The sequence below is a fragment of the Linepithema humile genome, chromosome 6 (assembly GCF_040581485.1).
Source record: "Linepithema humile isolate Giens D197 chromosome 6, Lhum_UNIL_v1.0, whole genome shotgun sequence".
Taxonomy (NCBI): Eukaryota; Metazoa; Arthropoda; class Insecta; order Hymenoptera; family Formicidae; genus Linepithema; species Linepithema humile.
The window spans coordinates 8,654,083-8,677,566 of record NC_090133.1 but is presented as its reverse complement, the minus strand read 5'-3'; the positions used below and the strand labels follow the sequence as shown (position 1 = coordinate 8,677,566).

Genomic DNA, 23,484 nt, shown 5'->3' with positions numbered 1-23,484 from the left:
CCGACGGATTGTCTCACAATTAAATTTTAATAGCCTCTAAAGAAGAAATAGTAGTTTACATAATATTATTCTACACAATCTTACGGTCGATCAAAAACGAATAAAAATACCGCCGTAAAATTTTTTTTTCATACTTTAAGATGCAAACATCGACATATTATGTTATTATTATAATTATATATTATAATATTATCCGGGAATCTGAATACATTTGAGTCTCTCGACATATCTGAACATTCTTTTATTCCTCACAAATATATTTTTATATTATCTTTAAACATTGAAGAGATACATTATTTCCTCTTCAGCGCTTGCTAAAATATCAGGGAAACTGACAAAAACATCTGAACTGATAAAGTTTAAAAATGTCCCGGACAATTTTTCTCTCGTAATATTATAAGGACTCTATTCTCGCAGACATCCTCCTTCAATTTGTATCCCTCGGAAAGAGCAACGCGCGTTGACTCAGGATTATGCAAATTGAGCACATGAGGCAGCATCTCATTCGAGAGAGAGAGAGAGAAAGGGAGAGAGAAAGAAAGAGAGAATTGTAACTCGACTGCGTGTCTCGATCCATCCATCCGGATGTGACGTGGCTCGTTTTCCCAGCGAGATGCACTCAGAATCCATAAAACAGGTGTTCCCCTCTTCCCGCCTTTCTTTCCCCTTCGTCCATCGATTCTTTTTTTTTCTATTCAAATATAGCCCTCGTGCTCACGGTAAATATTGACGAATTGAAAATTAGAAGCATTGTGCTTTCCGCGTCTCTCTTACGCTTTCAATATAGCGAACTAACCTCAAATAGGATTTTATTCAATAAAATGTACGAATATATCTGGAATCTGTGATAAAATAGAAATTTAGGGTGCAGGCGCTAAGAGGAAGTGGAAGTTGGCTCTGTTCTTAATAATCGCGCGATATTTCGAGTAATTTCGCGTCGCTCTTTAGATTCGATATTTAACTGGGCCAACTTTCGCGCGCAGCTCTTAATAGCCGCGGCACTTAGTTCACTAAGTACTCTTCGTATTACTTCGAAGTGCTTAGTTCGGAATGGCGCTTCGCGTAAGCGCGCAAGGCGACGTAAAGCTCTCCGAATTTTTCCCCGAGTTTTCATTCTTACCCTCGATTGGCTGAGCGGCAGAAACGGCCTCGTAGACGTCGCCTTACCAATTTCGCGGTGTCGAGGGTGGACGCTCGGGAAAGGAGAAGGGCTCCGGTCTATAATTAAAGTAAGCTAAGCACACGCGCCACGCACCACGTGTACAGGCTGATTCACAGTGATAAGTGAAGATAATTTATCGAAGCGAAGAAAACAAACCCGTTGTGCCCTCGAAATTTTTTGTGGCTAAAAATGATTCTCTTGTTTTGTATTAAGTTCTAGCACAAAGTTGAATTTTGATTACCATTTCAGTTGGCAAGTATAAATATTTTTGAATATGCAATTGTTATTAAACACCTCACGTACAACTTTAAAGAATTTAGAACCTTGAAAAATTGGACGTTAAATTTATTTCCCATTTTCTATTTTTATGAAATCTATTTTCTGTTTGTGTTTTCTCAAATTAATTTTTTGGTCTTCGACGGTTCTTGAAACGGTCTGTAGTCGGCACGAATCACGTGTTTTCCTTTCGGAACCCACGCTCAGCACGCGACTTACGACTCGTCGTCGATTTACAACTCGTACGCACTCCTGCGACGCGTACAATAGCGTACAGAATGAAACGTGCGTTCGCTCGTGCTTCGCTATGTGAACCGGAAATGCCCGGATGGTTGCATAAGTCAGTGTGCAACATCATGCACGTCGACGTTCACGGAGATGCGCGGTCCATTCTCTCATTTCCAGCTAATTATATTCATACAAAGTCGCATTAAAACAAGTTGGGAGAAAAATTTGAATTTTCATTGAAAAAAAATTGTGTTTTTTTCAATTATAAAAATTTCAAACGGTTTGATCTTTTATCGCGAGAGAAAGTTTTTTTTCAGAACTTCAAAACTTTTTCAATTAATTCATCTCAATTTTATATTCATAACGGCAAATTCTGGAATCGAGAGTCAATTCTCCTTTCCTGATTGGTTCTCCCGTTCTTTTCCGGTGCGCATTAATTCGATCCCGCGGCAGAATCGAGCGGATACTCGTTTTCGCGCCATCCTTCGATCATCAAGTTGTGTTGATGATTAAAGGAGGGTCGACTCTCTAAATTCGAGCTCAAACCGGAACTGGCGCGGCGTCTCTGGCCAGCGTCGGTCCATCGCGATCTATTTCTATTTCGCGGACAGTCCACTCTCTAGAAAGACAGAGCGAGGATGAGTCATTTCGTATATATTAGTCAAGCATCGCGCCGGTCCCTCTAACAAGTCTACGGTGATAATTTATAAATAATACGGGGTGTTCCGGATTTTACTCGTTGGATAATTTCAAGCAGACTTTGCTTTCGCGGAAAATTAATTGAGGACACTTCAGAAAATTAATTTTATCGCGAAGTAGCTTCGCAGAAATTAATTTTCTTAATTGAGCATTCTTAATTTAGATATTTTGTAGTTATTTGTGCAAGATTTGATTTTTTTTTAGATACACATGCGGCATGTTGAATAATAAATGAAAACATTATAGAGTCTAAAGTTATCGCGTGATCACCGTTCGAGTTTAAAGCACGACGTGAAATCGTGACGCAATTTGTCTGTAAACGAGATAACGCCGACGAATTGAAGGCTGATATTGCGTTGAGATAGCGCGACCCGACAAACGAGTGCTCGAAAAATCGATTATACTCGTTTGTTTACACGCGATTAGGGGAACGCAAGCAGGTGTCGGAGGGGGGAAGTGTATGTGCGGGCTGCTGATGACAGAACGATGTACGTCGCAGGTGTCCCAGATATGAGTGAGCACATATGTACACTGAGTGGAAAGAGGGGGGAGCGAGGAGAAAATGGAAAACGTAGGCGCGGTTTCCCGGTAAGATCGCTTTGTGAGAAAAAAGAAAGGAACGTTCTAGGCCGTGGTTCCTCTTTGAACTGAAAACCCGTCGCTAAAACGCGACACAGAATGTCCCTCGGAAACTCTATGCGCTTAAATAACGAGATATTGAAGGAAAATTTTCTACCATTCGGATTTTCACTTTGTTCTGAATTCACAAAATCTGAATTTATTCTGATAAAATTAAATTTACTCTGTATTAATTAAAATTAATTTAACTTAATTTACATTAATCTTTCCTCATAGAACTCGTTCCGAATTTTTCGAAGGAATTCACCGTGTTCTCATTCTTTCTCGGAATAAACACGAGCATTCTAACTCCAGATTAGTCATCGAGTGTCTGGTCGCAGCTTGATTTTCCCACATAAGAATTCTTGCGCAAAAAGCGCGACCGGTCACGCAGTCTATCGCGTTACTCGATTAATATTCATGCGTAATTGCCGCGTTTATTAATCGCGGCCTTTATATTCAGCGGAAAACCAGTAACGGTTCAGTGGAAGAAAAATGCGGAGGAGAGAGAAGCAGATAACACACCCACGCGATGTGCAATTTCTGATCCGAGTACATATTTCCTTGATTAATGTCCGGTCGCGTAGAATTGCTCCTTGCAATCATCCGGCACGTCTTTATCGACCCTCCGGAGAACGTGATGTCGCGAACGGCTCGGAATGCAATTTTCCTCTGACACAGAGCGGTGCATTCTTCGTCTTCCCGACGACTCATGCTTGATCCTATTTCAACATTGGAACGATTTATTTTTCCGCAATTATTTGGAAAAGAAATTTGTGAATTGACGAGAATTCGGCTACATTAAATAATGAAAACTAGATAAATTGAATATTTATGTAGAATTATTTCATTATCCAGTTTGTTGCATTGTACGTTTTTAAGCTTTTCAAATTTAAAATCAATTCTTAATGAACTTTCCATTTTAATTTAACAGCCGTTTGCATATACTTCACTTCTGCCGCTTTGATGTATGCTTTAGAAAGCAATAGACTTGCGTAATGGCGGCTTAAAAATAGTGCAATCTATTCTCCAGATGCATTGCGCCCGTACTTCCGGTCGTTTGTCAACCAACGAGTGAGCAGCCCCGGTTTCAAAAGTTAATGAAGTTCCCGTACAAGCCGATAAATTGTTACATTGTCGGTCGATCGACCGGCGTGTTCGTGAAAGAAAGATTCAACAATTCGATTCGCGGTACCTTCGTGAATGAGTCGACCGCGGGAAAAAAAGCCTCGCCTCTCCCGGATATCGTCAGTATAGCAACCTCCCCAGAACGCACACAACGCCGAATAAATTGGAGGGAAATACGCCGATCGAACGTGGTCAATGCTCTCTTTTTTTTCTTTACACGCGTGAGATCTCCGACGAAGTCTAACAAAGTGATTTTTAAATTCTCGGACATCCTTTTTTTATAGCGTTTTCCAGTCGGAATTGCTTTAAAAACAATCGATATAAGAAATTTTTCATCTACGAGATCAATCTTGAGAATTTTAATTCCTTATTTCCGATCCTCGAAACCCTGGTATTTTAAAGTCTTTGGGACGTTAAGAATCTTTCAATTTTTTTTATCACACAATCGATGACGATTGCCAATTTATTTCCCAGTCCGACATTTATTGACGTTGCTCGATTGGGCATCGATATTGATAATAAAATAGTCGATAAGAAAAGAAAACGAATGATAGTTGTGTGCGCAACACGAACCGACCCCACTCACAATCCGCGAGCCACGTGTATACCTGAGCTCTCGAGGTTTTCACACTCGCGGCACGCTGCTCCCACTACCTGTCGATTGCTCTTTCTTCCTTCCTCCTTCGTCCTCCCCCGCGGTCCGCTAACGCGGTCCCTGCTCGGCCAATTGCGGTGTGGCTTACCTCGACCTCGTGTTCGTGTGCGCTCTCTCTGTCTCTCGCTGCTTAGTGTCCCACGAGTGGTCCGGCGGTGCGGATGTTGTGGATTCTTCGCGCCTAGAAAGCGCGCGGAATGCGCCGATAAATAAATCAATCGGTTTCGTCGCAGTGTAAAGTACCGTTAACGCGATGTTAATCAGTTAGCGAACCGCCGTTGGCCGTTTGGCGATTTTTACTTCGCTCGTTGTGTTTGATGAGAAAACGAAAGGGATCCGTTCTTGCGCGCCGAGGTAATGCAGCTTTTTATTTTAATCTTTAATTTTATATGCATGTAATTTAATGAAGTATTGAATTTCGTCGTGCCAGAAAATTTACTTAATCATGTTCTCTGATGAAAAAATACCGCTTTAAGTTATCAATTGTTATGTCATAAATTTTAAATCTTGCTTCCTAAACGTATTTATAATACATTAAGAATTATTTCACATAATAATATTTGTACGTAATGAAGAAGCATTTCTGTACTTTTAAAAATTGAATATTTCACAAACATGGGAGAGAAAGATCAACTCACAATTGATAGCCGAATCTTTCGTCGGCATTTTTCAGGATACTCGATTTAAAAACGAGATAATTTGTTTGAGACATCCAGCGAATCCAGAATGTGCATACTTTCTAGATACACGTCGCGCGGACGTGTGTTCTCCATCGTTTCTCAGTTGGCGTTTCGTAAGTGCGCGAGCAGCACGTGCCAGGCGGAAATCCTCGACTCCGTTTTACCTCTCGCGATCCGACTCTCCTGTAACTCTTCGTTCGTCATGAATGGAAAAATTATCGATCATCCGGCCCGACCGCGGCCGCGCACTCGCTTTCATCTCTCCGAAACGATCGTACAAGCACTCGAGTTTATAGTCGTTGCCGTTGGCCAGACGCGAATCGATATTGATCTCCGGGGAATTTCGAGTAAATTTACCACCGAGAGGATTTCAAATGGAGCGTGCTAATTTAGAGCATACTGTGTACTTACGAAGCGGAATGAAATTTGATTGGATTTATTGAATGAGTAAGGAAATTGCATTCAAGTTTCCTGTAACACGAGTGCGATCGTGGAACTTGGAATTAATGGCATGATGATTAATAATTTGGAGCAGTATTTTCGTCATTGGAGAACGTAATTATGCAAATTTTTTCACATCACAAAATCAAATGTTTTAAAAATAGTAATTAATAATTCGGAATTTAATCGTGAATTTTCTTGCATTATTTTTGTACGCTTTAATTATTAATGTTTTAATATTTTCGGAAGACTTGAATGTGGAATTGAAAGATACTCGGGAAATTAAATATACAGAATTGGCGATGAATGAAATTATATTATGCCGTTTTGCTTCTCTCAGCGGTTTATACGTGCTTCGAGGTCACATTAGGCTATAAAGGATTAACGGCAGTCCATAGAGTCGGTAGTCCATAGAGATGTAAAGGAGACATATAATACACATATTCTGAAAGCAATACACCACAATCGATCGTTCCGCTCCTCGAGGAGATTTCATCTCTCCGATCTCTCAAAGGATTCTCTTTGAGATCGGAATATCTTGTAAATACGGCCTGCTAGCTTCAATTCTGCATTTCGGTGTTCGGTTAATCGAATCTAAATGGGAAATCGAAATAACGGGCCGTCGAAATCACAGAAGGTCGACTGTGCGCCGTTTCGTCGCGCGACGGGCGAGAGCTTGGAGCCTCATTAACTCATAAAATCGAACAGACCGAGATGTCAGTCAAAGCTGCGGCGACACTCGCGCGTAGTTAATAAAGCGGCCGTTAATCGGCGACGACGATGACAACATGCCGTGGTGGATTCCTCTCAACTAAGTTCGACCCCTCGACACCCGAAATGATTGCATTTGCCGCATTCGCCAGACTACCGAGCGAACTGCGGACTCTCCTCTTAAGCTCGCTTCTGTCCATCTTTGTGCGAATGCATTCTCGGCGAAAATACTCGTACCGAAAGTCTGAAAGTCTCCATTGAGATACAGAGCGAGATTTATTCGCGCGAATCCTCGATGAAAAGTTAATTAATTATGTTGGCAGAGATAAGTAAATTTTAAATTTAATTAAATGTGATTAAAACACGTAATTAACAGGGTAATTAAATTATTGCATAATATTTTTATCAAGATTTATTTCTCTTCTTCATTTCTCTTCAAAGGAAGCCATTAATTATTGCTCTTATTTTAAAACTGATAAAAATAATTAGAAAAATTCTTAAAAAGTTAACAGACGTAATGATTTTGATGAAAACTTGCAGTATTCTTGTGTAAGAACGTAAGTTTGCATCAAATGTTTCAATTCTTATGACTAAAAAAAGAAATTAAGTTATGTAAGTTACAGTGATTTACATAACTTAATTTTTGAGTCCCCGAATTTTTCTTCAAATTTTTGCACATCTATGACACATCTTCTATCAATAATTTTTCTATTCTCCTTTATATTCACAAATGATCAATTGAATCGTGTTGCGCTGTGAAAAAAAGGGGATAAATAAACCGTGTGAGCGAATGGAGATTGAATGACTTCGTGTGACCCGCGGGCGCGTTTTATTAAATTATTATCGTCTTTTACGAGTCGAGCCTGTTTGGGCTCTCGCATGGCGTTGGTAAACGATGTTAGGCGCGAGATCGGCAACGTCAAATTGCCTCTTAAAACGTACGTAAAGCAAATTGCATAAGTGGCGAAGTGCGCGCCGGCCAATCGCAATGTCATTCTCGCTACACATTACTACTGTGCGTGCCGTGTGTGCTTATGCGTCCTTTGTGATGCGGCTGCATACCTGCAACGTGCCGCGATCTCTCTCTCTCTCGTCGCCGGCTTCCGCCGCCGTGGAAAATTGCACGGTGACTTATTATGACGCGGCCTTGAAGCCAGAAAGTAGACAATTATCCGAGATTGCGCACGAAACCTTCGAACACTCGTATTTTCTTATTAGCACATCTTGTTTCCGGCACAGTTTAGCTTTTGTGTTGTTAATTTTTTTTTTATTACGCGCGAAATGGAGAAAATAATAACAATAACGGTTTCCTTCGGTTTTCTCTTATCTTGCGACGCACGGAAATGGATTGTGCAGCGATACGCGTGTTAAAATGTACGTAAGTATTCTGCAAATCGTACCGCGCGCTTTTGGCATCGATCGATATGCATCGAACGAATTTGCGAGCGGATAGAATATGCACAATCGCGATTTCCACGCGCAGCCACCGGCGATTTATGTAATCTCGCTGTTCTTTTTTTTTCTCGCAAGGCACGCCAAATTCCACGCTTCGAACGATTTTCGGTCCGAAATTTCCGCGTCCGCTGCGCTCGCAGCGCGCGCATTGCACACGCGCTGCGAGCGCGACTACAATTAGCGCAATCGTTGACTCGCGGCATTTCGCGTATGCGAATTTGCCGTTTCACGGTGATTGCGTGCGATTGTGTTGATATTAGGTTGTTACGAAAGCTTTGTCGGCAATCATGCCTGGCCTGGCCAGGTTGATTTTACGAGAATTAACGATACATTTGAGGTTCGTGTTCATCAGACTGGCTGCGCGAGGAGCGAATGCAATTAGAGATAACATAAATTTGATTGCCAAATTTTCGTGTATCGAGTTTTGCGAAACTGTTATTCTATTTTTACGAAAATTCAAGGCAGTAATTAAGTTTGAGCGAAATAGACTTACAAATTTTAAAACTTACTCGAGCAATTTAAATCAATTGAAGTAGTCTGAAATGAATAAAATTACAAATTGACAAAATATTAATTAAAATAAATAATTTTTTTAATGATTCGCGAGGGAAGCTTTGGATTTCTAAGCCGTGGGAAATTTTTATCGTTAATATCTACTTTTTCTTCTCTATTACTTCGTTCTCCGATCTCTTTCTTCGCGGACGACTGGAATATCGTTGCAATTCCGAACGTGCCGTCGGTTTTAACGAGTTCCGACGAGTCGCGGGAAGTTGGTTTTTCGCCGAAGGATCGAGTTATCCGCGCTCTTGCGAATTTCAACGCACGTCCGATGAAATTGCGGCAGGAGGCCGAGATAGAAGGGCACGGCGCAAGAGTAGCCTCCTAACGGTACCGAAAATGGAGAACCGAGTGCGCGATGCGATGGTAAATCTTCGCGCGTAATCTTCGCGAATCTCGAGCAGCTGCTTCGTACTTTTGCATACGAAAGTAATTCCGCCAGGATCGAGTTTGCATCAAGGGACTTAGACGTAAAAGACTGCGTGATGCTCAAGATAAATTCTGAGAGCAGTTAACTTCATGAATAAATGCAAATTAAAATAACATTTCATAAATTGTTTTAAAAGCAGGAGACGTAAAAAAAAGTTTGAGGAAATGGATTGAACAATTAAGCATTCGCGGTGCTAGTTTTGGAGAAAGAAATTCAATCGGATTTCGAATGTGAGCGGACTGTGTTTTAATTGCAAGTGGAATTAATTCTAGGCATTTGAGTGGAGAAGACGAGAAAGGGCGCGGCTTGAATTATCGTCTTTTGTTTGTCGATCTAGATCGAGAGTCGGACGAGACAAAGCGCGATAGATATTTGACATTCGATTTCCACATCGACGTAAGTATATCTATTTACACGAAACAGAACACGGTCGTCACACAATGTGCAGAACTAGTTCGCCGGAAGCCGAAGGTTACTTCGACCAAGCTGGGCGCGCAATCCGTGACACTCGCAGAGTGTTGCAGCAGCGGCGAATTGCAGTCTCTGCGATCATTGCGCGCGGCTGCGCGCCGTGCCGTTTTCACTGGCGTGCGGATTTTTGCCGCAAAGTCGCCGTCCATTTATCGATTGTATGCCGCACCGGCACGAAACGAGGCTCAAGGTGAGCCGTCGTGTCGGCTCGAGAGGACGCGGCGTAACGCGTGCGCGCGCGAGCTCGACACGGTAACGCGACCCGTTCTAGAAGGCCCGGCCGGGCCCCGAGCGACGATTACGTCGATCCGCAACGTCGTTCCTGTTTCTTTTTTTGTCGCGACGCTCGTCATCGCACGGCGTCAAGGATCGCAATCGCTCAATTCTGAGGTGGCGAGGTTCGCGGAACTCTGACGTTTCGCTCCGGCGAATCGGTGACTTAATCCACGCGAATCCGAGAACGCTCTAAGGACTTGGGAATTCGGAAGTTTCGAAACTCGGCGATCTCGAGATCGTATAATTTTAGAATTCAAATTCTTGCGGTTCGATTGTGAGTTTCGTGGCAACCGCGAATGCTGACGGTCTCATCGTCAGACTCCGGGAATCTTGAAATCGAAAGATCGCGCGCACGCCTTCCCGAGTCGAAATTTAGCACCTATATTGAACCTTAATCTTTTATTTTGAGGTAGGCATAAGAGAGTCAAAGTAGATGTTATGCATTGTATCGTATGTATATAATAGCACCTACTTTGGCGCTACAATATGTCCGAAATTTCTTTTTTTCCTGCTAAAGCTTCAAAGTAGAGTTTAGTTAAAACCCTCCGTTGACCCGCTTTAGACCCTGAAAATATATAGATTCCTTTTTGCCAGCACTACTTTTATGATATTATCAAGAAATTCTAATGATTGCAAATGTTCACAATAAAGAAAAATACTAACTATAATTTTGATTAACGATAATTTTTAATAGCATACAATTTAAAAATATCATCAATCAATACCATTTAGTTGAATTTTATTATCTTTTGAAAATTTGTAATTATTAGAAATTTCTTGATAATATCAAAATATAATATCAAAATTCAACTATTGAGTATTGATTTCTGATATTTTTAAAAATTGTATGCTATTAAAATTATCATCAATTAAAATTATATAGTTAGTAATTTTCTTTATTCTTGTGAATATTTTTGCAATCATTAGAATTTCTTGATAATATCATAAAACTAGTGCTGAAAATCCATATACCTTTGTGATTATATTAAAAAGATTAAATTAAGATATTAAATATAAAATAAGATATTAAAAACATTACATAATATTTATTGAATTAAATATTATTTATTAAGTATATGTAATACATATAGTTAAGAGTATATTATTAAGTATAGTTAACATGCGTTAAAACAAGTTCAGACAGAAATACTTATACAGAAAAAGGTCCAAATTAAGACTGAAACGTTTGATAATATTGTATCACTTAATAAAGCAATAATAAAAATACAACCACATTATGCATATTGCTCGTATAGTTTTTCATTTTTATTTGAATTTTAACGAGTACATCTAAAATAGTTAACATTTAATAAAAAAATTAATTAAAAAAAATTTTTTTGCGTTGAATTTTTTTCAGATATATCACTATTTTGAAGAAGGAAACGGAAAGGTATCAATATTAATGAAAGTTGGAAATGCAACGAATCAAATATTTTCCTTTATAATTAAACATTATAATAACTTTTATAGGTCGAATTTATCTAGTATATATATACTAGATAAAAGTTCGAGGTTTAATGGAGGAGTTCTCGCAGTAATACAATCTATTTTGTGAGGCTCTATAGGTTTAAAGTAGTATTTCAACGTCAAATTATAGGAGATCAAGTTTTAAAAGAGGAGTTCTAGGTTCTAATTCCGTAAAAATAGGTTCATATAGGCTGTATGAGCATTAAAAGAGACGCTAAATTTCGACTCGGGTTGAGAATCTCGTAACTTACACGTTTGAAACGCAAGAATGTCTTAACGTACGACGATAAAATTGCTCGAATTTTTAACGCTAAAATTTTCGGATCTTACATTTCCCGGATTAATTCTTGCATTTTTCCAGTATTTTTTCGCGCGATTTAACGTGCGCGGCTCGCCGGGGATTCACTGGCGATTATCGCGAAATTGTCCGTTTTCGAAGTCGTTTGCGGACCGTTCATTTTTTCGTCGCACATTATCGTGCTCCCGTTATACATTCCGTGAATTCTGCCGGTCGTTGTAACCATTAAGCCGGCTTGTTTTGACCCTACTGAATTACACCGGGTGACTCGGAATTTCGATGAGATTGCGCCTTTCGCGCCTTTTAAGACAGTAATCACATCTTTAAATCCTTAATTTCTTAAAACCTCGAATCTTTCAGTCCTGAAATTAATGACGCTTAAATGGATCTCTTAAACTATTCGTTTTAAATCATCAAATCTTTGGAGTCTCAAGTTTCAGACGCTTAATTTCAACTAAACTCTTAGAATTCTTCAGATGGATTTTTGGAATTACGATCTATAATTACTTCCTTTTCACCGCCAAAGATTTTTGTGCATAAAATGTAGCTTTTTCATGTAATATTTATGAAAAGATGTTTTAATTCCGTTAATTACCGCTTTATTATTTCCAATTTTTGCAAGCCGTAATTTTAATGCTGCTTCAGTCGAGAGCTATCCATTCGCCACTTTGCGACTCATTCTTGAACAATTTCGGCGAGGACGAGAGCCGGCCGAGACGCGAATAATTTTCCTCGACGAGAAATTTGCAGTGTAGCGCGGGCTAAATTGGAGCACGTTCTCAGCAATGGTTTTAATTAAAGCCTGCAAGGCGAACGGTAATCTGTACTAATCACGAAATTGATCCGCCACGCTTTCAGACCGCGGCAACCACCAGCCCCTTTCTTTCTTTCTTTCTTTCTTTCTTCGTCTCGGACAAAAGGGCAGTCGACTCGGCTCCCGGATTTCCGAAAACTCCGCAAAAGGATTACGTGACAATACGGCGTTAATCAAATTTCCTCGTGACGCTGTAAACCGAACAATTAACGCGTCGTGTATTCGCGTCTGTACTCTACATTTTCGTTAATTCGACTTGAAGAAACGAGTTCAAGTAACGCGAATCCAGTTTCAATTTATTTACATTTTATGAAGCGTGGTTTTATGAAATTCTGAACTTTTGTACTTTTTGTGGAATTTCTTTTTAATCAAAGTTCTAAACTTTTGCTTAAAAACATATAGAGACTCCAAATTATGTCCCTTATTTGCAAAAGTTTGAAACAACTTTGCACAGGCTGCAACATCCTGAAATTTTGTCAAGCTTAAAAACATTGTTTTCCTATAATTAACATTTCAAATACGCGCATGCATTCGGAATATTTTGATGGCTAACGAATGTAAAGGGATACCACAAATTTGAACTCACGCAGATGAGCCACCGAAATTAGTGCGTCCAATTGGCGAGTGGAGTCAATTAGATTCGTTGACCGGAGACTCAATTCGTTTCGCTGTTTCGAAGCTGAGGGATCGCGCTAATTGCAAGTCTTAACGAGCGTCCGGCTGTCCACCTGCCGCCTCCATTTCCGGGATGCTGTGCAGACGTCGCGCATTTTCTCTCTCGGAGGTGTCTTAGAAAATCAGGTTAGGCATGCCAGGAATCCCTTTCGCTTTTCCCCGAGCGCGAATCGTTCAGTTGGTCAGAGAAGTTTCGCGGAAATTTGCCCTGAATTCCGCGACTTGCGACCATCATTCGTGCTTGTGTTTGAAACTCAAGTTAACACGCGAATTAAATTTTCTTCATTCAATTAACCCTGCGTCCTTTATTATCGCGCTGATTAATCAGATTAACTACACGTGAAAAAGCTAAGGATAGGATAACGTTTAGAAAGATATGATTGTTGTTATTTTTCTTTCAAAGTTGCAAAATTTTTTATACCTTTATTATACTTTTTCGGGAGCTTTTCAACATAATTGCGATGAAACATCGACGCACATGGCCCGCGACAAGAGAAGCTTGTCTATGCGTGGCAGATAAGCGCGACGGCTGTTTAGCCATTAGGTGGGAAAAAGTCCGGAAGACACGAGCCGTCTAAAAATAAACGGTCCGTTCGCGTTGTTCGTTACGACTTCAGAATCGCGATGTTTCCAGAAGACGCGTAATACGTACAGATGTTTTTTTTCCCTACTTTTTTTTCTACTTTCACCGGATATTGCGTGTTTGTGTCAGTCCGTTGAATCTTCGCGATTCTTCTGCCTTTGTTAATTAATTTATCGATTTTACGAGAAATCATAAGAATGGAAGAAAATAAATTTTGAGATTCTCAGATTTTTTAATAACGCTATTTAGTTTTCGAGCGTCTTTAACGTTTTCACACGACGTCCCTTTTCGGCTACTGGCAACGATAAAGCCAATGTGTGTTTATTGAACTTTATGATATTGGAAAGAGAGAAAGGAGTGCATGAAGAGAAGGAGAGGTCGAATCTCCTATGGTGGCACTTCTTTCCTGTTGTTCGTTTTCTCCCTCGAGAACCGCAGAAGCGAAGACACTACCATAAGAGGACATCTTTAGCCATCTCTGGACCCTACGACCTCTCCCTCTCTCTTTCTCTCTCCTTTCTCTCTTCCTTCTCGTTCTGAGATCGCGTTGCGGGCCCCAGGAGTATTCTGAAGAGGGAACCGTCTTCGCGTGGGTACTTGTCGCTTGTGAATATTACAATGTAATTGCGTTAGCAATCGAAATTTATTAACTCGATGAATCATCGTTCTTTCTTAGATTATACGCCTTCAATTAAGGCGAAATTTTTCGATATTTCAAATATAAGTAATAGCTTACCGTTTTTCAATATTATAATTGATGTCAAAAATTGTTGAGGTGAAAATATGAAAATTTGTTTGTAATTTTGCTAATTTAGTGATTTTGAACTTAACTCTTTGAAAATTGATGATTGAATCAAGCTGTGTATATTTCTGCCTATTAATTATATTATAAACTGCGTTATTCAGGATACGTCGTATACATTAAAACTTGTTTATGGTTTAACTGAAGTAAAAGTAAGGAAAGAATGAAATTGCGAAGCAAACTGGAATGAAACTCCTTGAAGTCGATTGAAGAAATGCGCGGCACGGGATCGCCATAAAGCGCGACCCGTACACACAATTCTTCATCGAGACGAAGCTTCTTCCGATGGCGATTTCGTGACAAGGGGACAGCGGGATACATTAAAAAGCGCCGTCGCCATTTACGGCTGTCATCTCGCCAGGATAACTCGAAACCGCGCGCGATGAACGTCGCCTTTTGCGGCTCGTCGCGGCTCCTTCTGAAGATATTCTTTTTCAAACCTAATGGATCGTGATAAGGATTTGCATTTCGATACCTCTGTCGCTTAAAAAACGACGGTCTGAATCAGCCTCCGATAACGTGACGCATTCCAATTAAATTGTCAAAGGAAGAAATATTTAAAGAAAAATAATGTACAAGAAATTATTGGATATTATAGCTAATATAATTAATATTATGATTTATATCACTGACTACATTGGTGAAATATGAGCATTTTTCTAATTTATTTCAATATAAAATACAGTGTTGCAATTGAGATACATTCTCATTGCAGAAATATAAATACTTATATGCCTATTTCTTTATCTCATTCATATTTTACATACGCCTCCATCGTTATCATCATTTCTTTCATTCTCATAGCGCAATATACTCCAAATTATTGGTTTGATTTTCATATTTTAACATTCTGTTGCTAATTACTTTATGACTACAGTTTTCTTAGATTTAAACATTTCAATATTTATATTAAAATAGTCACATATTTAATAAATTTGCTACAATTTGCTGTGTTTTTATTGTTCATAAGTAAAAAGCATTAATTCGTTTCAGTAACATAGAAAATATTTAGATAAATAAAAAAGTAGGTAACAAATATAAATTTTTGTAATAAAATACATTGATCGCAAAAATTGGCCGGAAAGTTCAATTAATTCCGATTACTGTTTTAAAGGAAGAATAAATCGTTATAATTCTGCTTATTCAACTTGATAATGAAACGTATCTTTTTTTTCAATTTTAGGAAGCGTTATGAATATTTGTGTAACGTAATTAAATAATACATGAGTTTATATATATATATATATATATATATATATATATATTTTTTTTTGTATATATATTATAAATAAACTTGAATATATTATAAATGTTATAATTATTATCACATGCTTTATGTATTTGTGTAAATATACAATCAATCTCGAATTATATTTGAATAATTACATGAATCTTCAAATATGTTATTTTCACATGCAAATCTATGTGACGAAAGCTTATTTATGACGCAAACAATGACATTAAATTCGTAAAAGATTCGAGAAATTTTGAAATAAACGAAATAACATTAAAATAATAAAATAATATAATTTTCTACTTATAATACCTTAGATACAACATTAATTTCAGTTGAAAAATTTTAAAATAATGATAACATTAAAATGATAAAATGATAAAATCTGCTACGTGCTATAATTATTTTAGAGATGACATTAAATTCGTAATCGAAAACTTTTTAAATAACCTTAAAATGATGATGTAATACAATCTAGTACATGCCTATAATACTTTAAGACAACATTAATCCTAATGGAAGAATTATATTAAAAGAATTTAATGTGGCAATATTTATTTTCACAAGACATACATTTATGCGAATATTCGGTAATTTTATACAAAATTGTCACAAACGCTTTTTAGTTATGATCTTTAAAACATGGACATTATGTTTATTTCTTGCGCATATCCGAACTTTTACTTTTTACAGGATTATTCAAAATTATTTTATAAAGTCATAAAAAATGTAGACGTGCGAACGCGTCAAAAGGTATTTACACAAGTATTGTAAAAAGGAACTAAAGGAATATACATTTCGTATGTGGATTTGGAGATATACTGTTTTCTCATGTATAAGAAAACAATACATTTATGCCCAACTACGACATATATAATTCTCCAGTTCATTCTTAACACAGTCGTTAGAGATTTGCTAAGGGTTTTGACGTCTACTTTTTTCACGATAATACTGCATAAAAAAATAATATTTTTATGTTGAATTGAAAAATACATAATCAGTAGTTTCTTTCTTCAAATATTAAGTGACGTAGACAGATCTGTTTTAAGCTGCAGAATGCGATTTCACAAAATTTACATAAATATTTCGAACAAGTACTAATTATTTGAGTTTTGTTTGTCTTTTTATATGTGTACTGAGTACGTCACTCGAAGATTCGTCATTAGAGAAAAAATTTGTTGTATTCATGAAATCGGTTTCGTTTTTATAAATGTAGTAACACAGTATTTGATTTTAAAGCATAATTTAAAGAATATTATGTTTTAAAGTAATGACTATAATTATATATATAATATATAAATTTAAACAATTTTGTTAAGTTATAAATTTATTAATATATATGTATTTAAATTTACCAATGTTATACATTTATAAACACAAAACCGATATGCGACAAATAAGTCAAATTATACGTTAATGTCTTCATGTAGTTCAAATCACTCAGGTCAAAGTCAAGACTGTCGTTATCGCTGGTCATGAGATGCTACTTAAAAACGTCGCTACCATCATTTCCATTGTCCAATGTAGATAAATCTATAAACATTTGTAATATATTAAAGCAAATAATTATTTGATTTTTGTTGTTTTTATATTTTGATTGAGTACACCACTACAAGAATAAAGTTTTATGACAAATATTACTAATCAATCATAATTAATAAAATATGATTAAAACTTACGATCGTTTTTCTTTCAACTTGCGTAGCTCGTCGACGGTGTAGCTTGGTCGTGTACTGTTTTTTGTACCAAATCTATTTGACGTATTTTTTCCCGTTCCTCTGGATGTGCAGATGTTATGTGGTTTTCTAAATTTTCCGGGGTCCATTCAAAGTTTACTTGATTTTTACATAAAGTACAACTTGCAACTTTTACATTCTGTTTCACGTATTTAAGTGCCCAATGAGAAACGAATTTCAGCTCATGTGGAAAATGATTTGTGTGAGGTAGTTCGTCTTTTTTTTCACATATGATGCATTCTAGATTTTTTTCATCTAATATTAAATCATCTATATACCTTATATAATTCCACTGAGGTTCGTCGAAGATATCAGGTAAAATTTTTTCTTCTTCAAGCGTGTGAAGAGCACTATGCGTATTCTTCATGTGTTCCAAAAATTGTGTATGTGTGATATATGGTATTTTGTGTTCGCAAAATTTACATTGTGCTCGAAAATTTTCAACATTTATATAACATTTTTTCAACCAGATCCATTGTACAGTCCTTATTATTGTACCCCATAATAGGTTTTCTTCGGCTATTTTATCCATGTATTTTTTATGTGTATCTGCATGTTTTTTTAACTGAATAATTCTTGCCTGAATTGTTACATTTTCTTCACAAATCGTACATGTCACATTATCTGCGTTTTGTCTTGCGTATTTAAAAGCCCAATTTTTTTTTGTACTTAGTCTTAGACCGCGTTTAATATCATCTTGTACATGACTTTTTGCTTCGCGTATATTTGGCATAGTTTTACAACATATCATACATTGTATTTTTTTTAATTGTTCATCCGTATACCTTAAATATTGCCAGTCTATGTTACCTTCTTTCATTTTCGACATTTCAATTTCGTAAATTAGTTCATGTGTATCCTTCATATGTTTCTGAGCGTTTGTATAGTGGACATATGCAAATTCTTTGTTGCAAAATTTACATTTTGTTAGAAAATCCACCGGCTTTCTATAACATTTAATCAACCAATAGTTGTTTTCAATTTGAAATTCCCAAGATTGTTTATATCGTGGATCTATTAAGTGCTTCTTTTCTTCATGTTTGTTTAAGATGTGCTCTTTCATGTGATTAATGTCTACAGTAAATTCTCTTTTTGTATTATTTGTACAAAGCTTACATGTAGCAGAAAAATCGTCCTTTTTTTCCAAATATTTCCAACCCCATTGTTCTTTTTGACGTCCTAGATCTCGTTCTAATTTTGAATGCTTTTTTACATGTTGCAATAAGTTTTCATTTTGTGAAAATTGAATTCTATCACATATATCACATATAATACATGCTTTGTTTTTTTCTTTTGTTAGCCTAAAGTATTTCCAGGTTTCGCTTTCGCTCTTATTCTTTTCATGCTGATAAATATCTGGATGCTTTCTTTTTATGTGTTTTTCAATTTCAAGATATTTGTTACTTTTCACGTATTTATAGATTTTTTTGCAAGATGGTTCTCGACACTGTACTCGAAAATTGGCCTGTTTAGTAAAACATTGCTCTACCCAGGGGTGCCTTTTTTGAATTCGCTCTTCAAAACTCATTGTGATCTGATCTGTGTGATAGAACGTATATAACTGAACACGATGCGAGGATTATTTCGTTGAAAAGTGCCTGATAGAGGAGATCGAGGAAAGAGACGTACAGTTTTTCTGTTTGTATGTAAATACTGACAGCCTTCAAACCTACCTAACAGTTATCAAGACAAGTAAAGACAAGACGGTAAAATCTGATGCGAAATATGTATAGTAAACGATTTCGGGAGAGCAAGAGCGCGCCGCATGCGATAGAGAGAGAGAGAGAAAGAGTGTTGTCGAGAGGATGGGAGGGAATGAGAGCGAGAACCATGATTTGATTGTGAGAGAAAGAGGGGCAGACAGAAGCATTACAGCGCGTTCGTTACGCAGATAAATAATGTTTTCAGAAATAATGTACAAGAAATTAATGGAGATTATAGTTAATATAATTAATACTATGATCTATATGGCTACACCGGTGAAATATGAGCATTTTTCTAATGTATTTAAATATACAACTTAGTATTGCAATTGAGATATTTTCTCATTGCAGAAATTTAAATTCTTACATGCCTGTTTCTTCATCTCATTTATATTTTAGATACGCCACCATTGTTATTGTCATTTCTTTCATTCTCCATCGCAATATACACCAAATTATTGGTTGGATTTTCATATTCTTACAATCAGTTGCTAATTATATCATGACTACAGTTTTCAACGTCTTAGATTTAAACACTTTAGTATTTATTGAAAAATAAAACGAATAATAATATTTTAAATTTGCTACAATTTACTATCTTTTTATTGTCTGTGGATATAAAACAGTTTTCCGTCTCATTAACATAGAAAATATTTAGTTAAATAAAAAAGTAACAAATATAAATTTTTATAATGAAATGTATTGACCGCAAAATTTGGTCGAAAAGTTTAATTAGTTCCGAACACTGTTATAAAGCAAGAATAAATCGCTTTAATACTGCTTATTCAAATTTGATCAAAATTAAACGTTTCTTTTTCTTTCAATACTCGGGAGCGTAATGAATATTTGTATAACATAATTAAATAAAACATGATTTTTCTATATATATATATATATATATATATATATTTTTTTTTTTATGTATATGTATTTAAATGTAACAATTTTTATCACATGCTATACGTATCTGTGTGAATATATAATCAATCTCGAATTGTATTTAAATAATTACAAGAATCTCCAAATATGTGTTATTTCTACGTATAAATCTATGTGCCAAAAGTTTATTCTTCACGCAAACAGTAACATTAAATTCGTCAAAGTTCGACAAATTTTTAACTACGCGTGACATTATAATAATAAAACGATACAATTGCTTACTTGTGATACCTTAGATACAACATTAATTTCATAGTTGAGAAGTTTTTAAATAGGAATAACATTAAAATGATAAAATGATTTAATCTGTGTAATAATACGTGCTAGAATTATTTTAGAGATAACATTAAATTCGTATTCGAAATAGTTAAATAAGCTTAAAATGATTAAATAATACAATCTAGTACATGCTTATAAAACTTTAAGATAACATTAACTATAATGGAGGAATTTTTATATCGGCATAATATTAAAATAATAAAAAAAATGATACAGTATCTTACGTGTTCCTAATATTTTAGAATATTCATATTTATTAAAGATTCAAATATAGACGGAACATTTGCTCAAATAATATATTATAAACATAATTTGTTGAAATATTTGACAAATGTCCGACGGTATTCATAATTTTTTCTTCTTTTCGTATTTAAAGCTTTTTATATGCTTTTTTTCTACTTGTTTACGAATATTACAAAATTTAATGTAACAATATATTTATTTTCGCAAGACATACATTTGTTTAAATATTCGATAATTTTGTCAAAGCCTTTAAATGATGATTTTTAATAACATGGATAGTATGTGTGTTTTTTACGCATTTACCAATATATCTAAATTTTTACTTCTTACATGATTCTTTAAAATTATTTCATAAAGTCATATAAAATGTAGACGTGCGAACGCGTCAAAAGATGTTTACACAAGTATTGTAAAAAGGAACTAAAGGAATATACATTTCGTACGTGGATTTGGAGATATACTGTTTTCTCATGTATAAGAAAACAATACATTTATGTCCAACTACGACATATATAATTCTCCAGTTCATTCTTAACACAGTCGTTAGAGATTTGCTAAGGGTTCTGACTTCTACTTTTTTCACGATAATACTGCATAAAAAAATAATATTTTTATGTTGAATTGAAAAATATATAATCAGTAGTTTCTTTCTTCAAATATTGAGTGACGTAGACAGATCTGTTTTAAGCTGCAGAATGCGATTTTATAAAATTTACATAAATATTTCGAACAAGTACTAATTATCTGAATTTTGTTACATATGTGCTGAGTACGTCACTCGAAGATTCGTCACTAGAGAAAAATTTTGTTGTATTCACGAAATTTAGTTTTTATAAATGTAGTAACACAGTATTTGATTTTAAAGCATAATTTAAAGAATATTATGTTTTAAAGTAATGACTATATAATTATATATATAGTATATAAATTTAAACAATTTTGTTAAGTTATAAATTTATAAATATATATGTATTTGAATTTACCAATTTTATATATTTATAGACACAAAACTGATATGCGACAAATAAGTCAAATTATACGTTAATGTCTTCATGTAGTTCAAATCACTCAGGTCAAAGTCAAGACTGTCGTTATCGCTGGTCATGAGATGCTACTTAAAAACGTCGCTACCATCATTTCCATTGTCCAATGTAGATAAATCTATAAACATTTGTAATATATAAAAACATATATTAATTATTTGATTTTTGTTGTTTTTATTATATTTTGATTGATTACACCATTGAAAGAATAAAATATAATGATAAATATTACTAAACGATAATAATTAATAAAATATGATTAAAACTTACGATCGTTTTTTTTTCAACTTGCGTAGCTCGTCGACGGTGTAGCTTGGTCGTGTACTGTTCTTTGTGCCAAATCTATTTGACGTATTTTTTCCCGTTCCTCTGGATGTACAGATGTTATGTGGTTTTCTAAATTTTCCGGGGCCCATTCAAAGTTTACTTCATTTTTACATAAAGTACAATTTGCAACTTTTACATTCTGTCTTGCGTATTTAAGTGCCCAATGAGAAACGAATTTCAGCTTATGTGGAAAATGATTTGTGTGAGGTAGTTCGTTTTTTTTTTCACATATGATGCATTCTAGATTTTTTTCATCTAATATTAAATCATCTATGTACCTTATATAATTCCACTGAGGTTCGTCGAAGATATCAGGTGCATTTTTTTCTTCTTCAAGCGAGTGAAGAGCAGCATGCTCGTTCTTTATTTGTTCCAAAAATTGCGTATGTGTGATATATGATACTTTGTGTTCGCAAAATTTACATTGTGCTCGAAAATTTTCAACATTTATATAACATTTTTTCAACCAGATCCATTGTACAGTCCTTATTATTGTACCCCATAATAGGTTTTCTTCGGCTATTTTATCCATGTATTTTTTATGTGTATCTGCATGCTTTTTTAATTGTTTAATGTTCGCCCTAACTGTTACATTTTCTTCACAAATCGTACATGTCACATTATTTGCATGTTGTCTTGCGTATTTAAAAGCCCAATTACGTGATTTTAGACTGTGTTTATATTCATCTTGTATATGACTATTTGCTTCGCGTATATTTGGCATAGTTTTACAACATATCATACATTGCATTTCGTTTAATTGTTCATCCGTAAACCTTAAATATTGCCAGGCTATGTTACCTGCCTTCATTTCCCACATTTCAGTTTCGTAAATTGGTTTATGTGTATCTTTCATATGTGTCTGAGCGTTTGTAGAGTCGACATATGTAATTTCTTTGTTGCAAAATTTACATTTTGTTATAAAATCCACAGGCTTTTTATAACATTTAATCAACCAATAGTTGTTTTCAATATGAAATTCCCAAGATTGTTTATATCGTGGATCTATTAAGTGCTTCTTTTCTTCATGTTTGTTTAAGATGTGCTCTTTCATGTTTTTAATCTCTACAGTAAATTCTATTTTTGTATCATTTGTACAAAGCTTACATGTAGCAGAAAAATCTGTACTTTTTTCTAAATATTTCCAACCCCATTTTTCTTTTTTTTGGCATCCTAGATCTCGTTCTAATTTTGAATGCTTTTTTACGTGTTCCGATAAGTTTTCATTCTGTGAAAATTGAATTGGGGTTTTACATATATCACATATAATACATGCTTTCTTTTTTTCTGTTGTTAGTCTAAAATATTTCCAGTCTTTGTTTTTCTTCTCATTTTCTTCACTTTGATAAAAATCTAGATGCTTTTGACGAAAGTGATTCTCAAATTCAGAATTTGAAAACTTCACGTATTTTAAAATCTCTTTGCATGATGGTTCTTGACACTGTACTCGAAAATTGGCCGTTTTAGTAAAACATTTCTCTACCCAGGGGTGCCTTTTTTGAATTCGCTTTTCAAAACTCATTGTGATCTGATCTGTGTGATAGAACGTATTT

General features: G+C 35.5%; 1 protein-coding gene across 5 annotated transcripts in view; it reads left to right on the top strand.

Moving 5' to 3' along the window:
• sick (sickie) overlaps positions 1 to 23,484 on the top strand; it is a 311,918-nt gene that overhangs the window by 141,401 nt on the left and 147,033 nt on the right. Inside the window, exon 1 of one of the 5 annotated variants that reach the window (XM_067357561.1) lies at positions 4,909 to 5,120. The exons of the other annotated variants lie outside the window; for them this stretch is intronic. The gene's annotated coding sequence lies outside the window, so the exon portion shown is untranslated. Of the gene's footprint in view, positions 1 to 4,908; positions 5,121 to 23,484 lie in introns of those variants that run through there. 5 annotated transcript variants of the gene reach the window in all.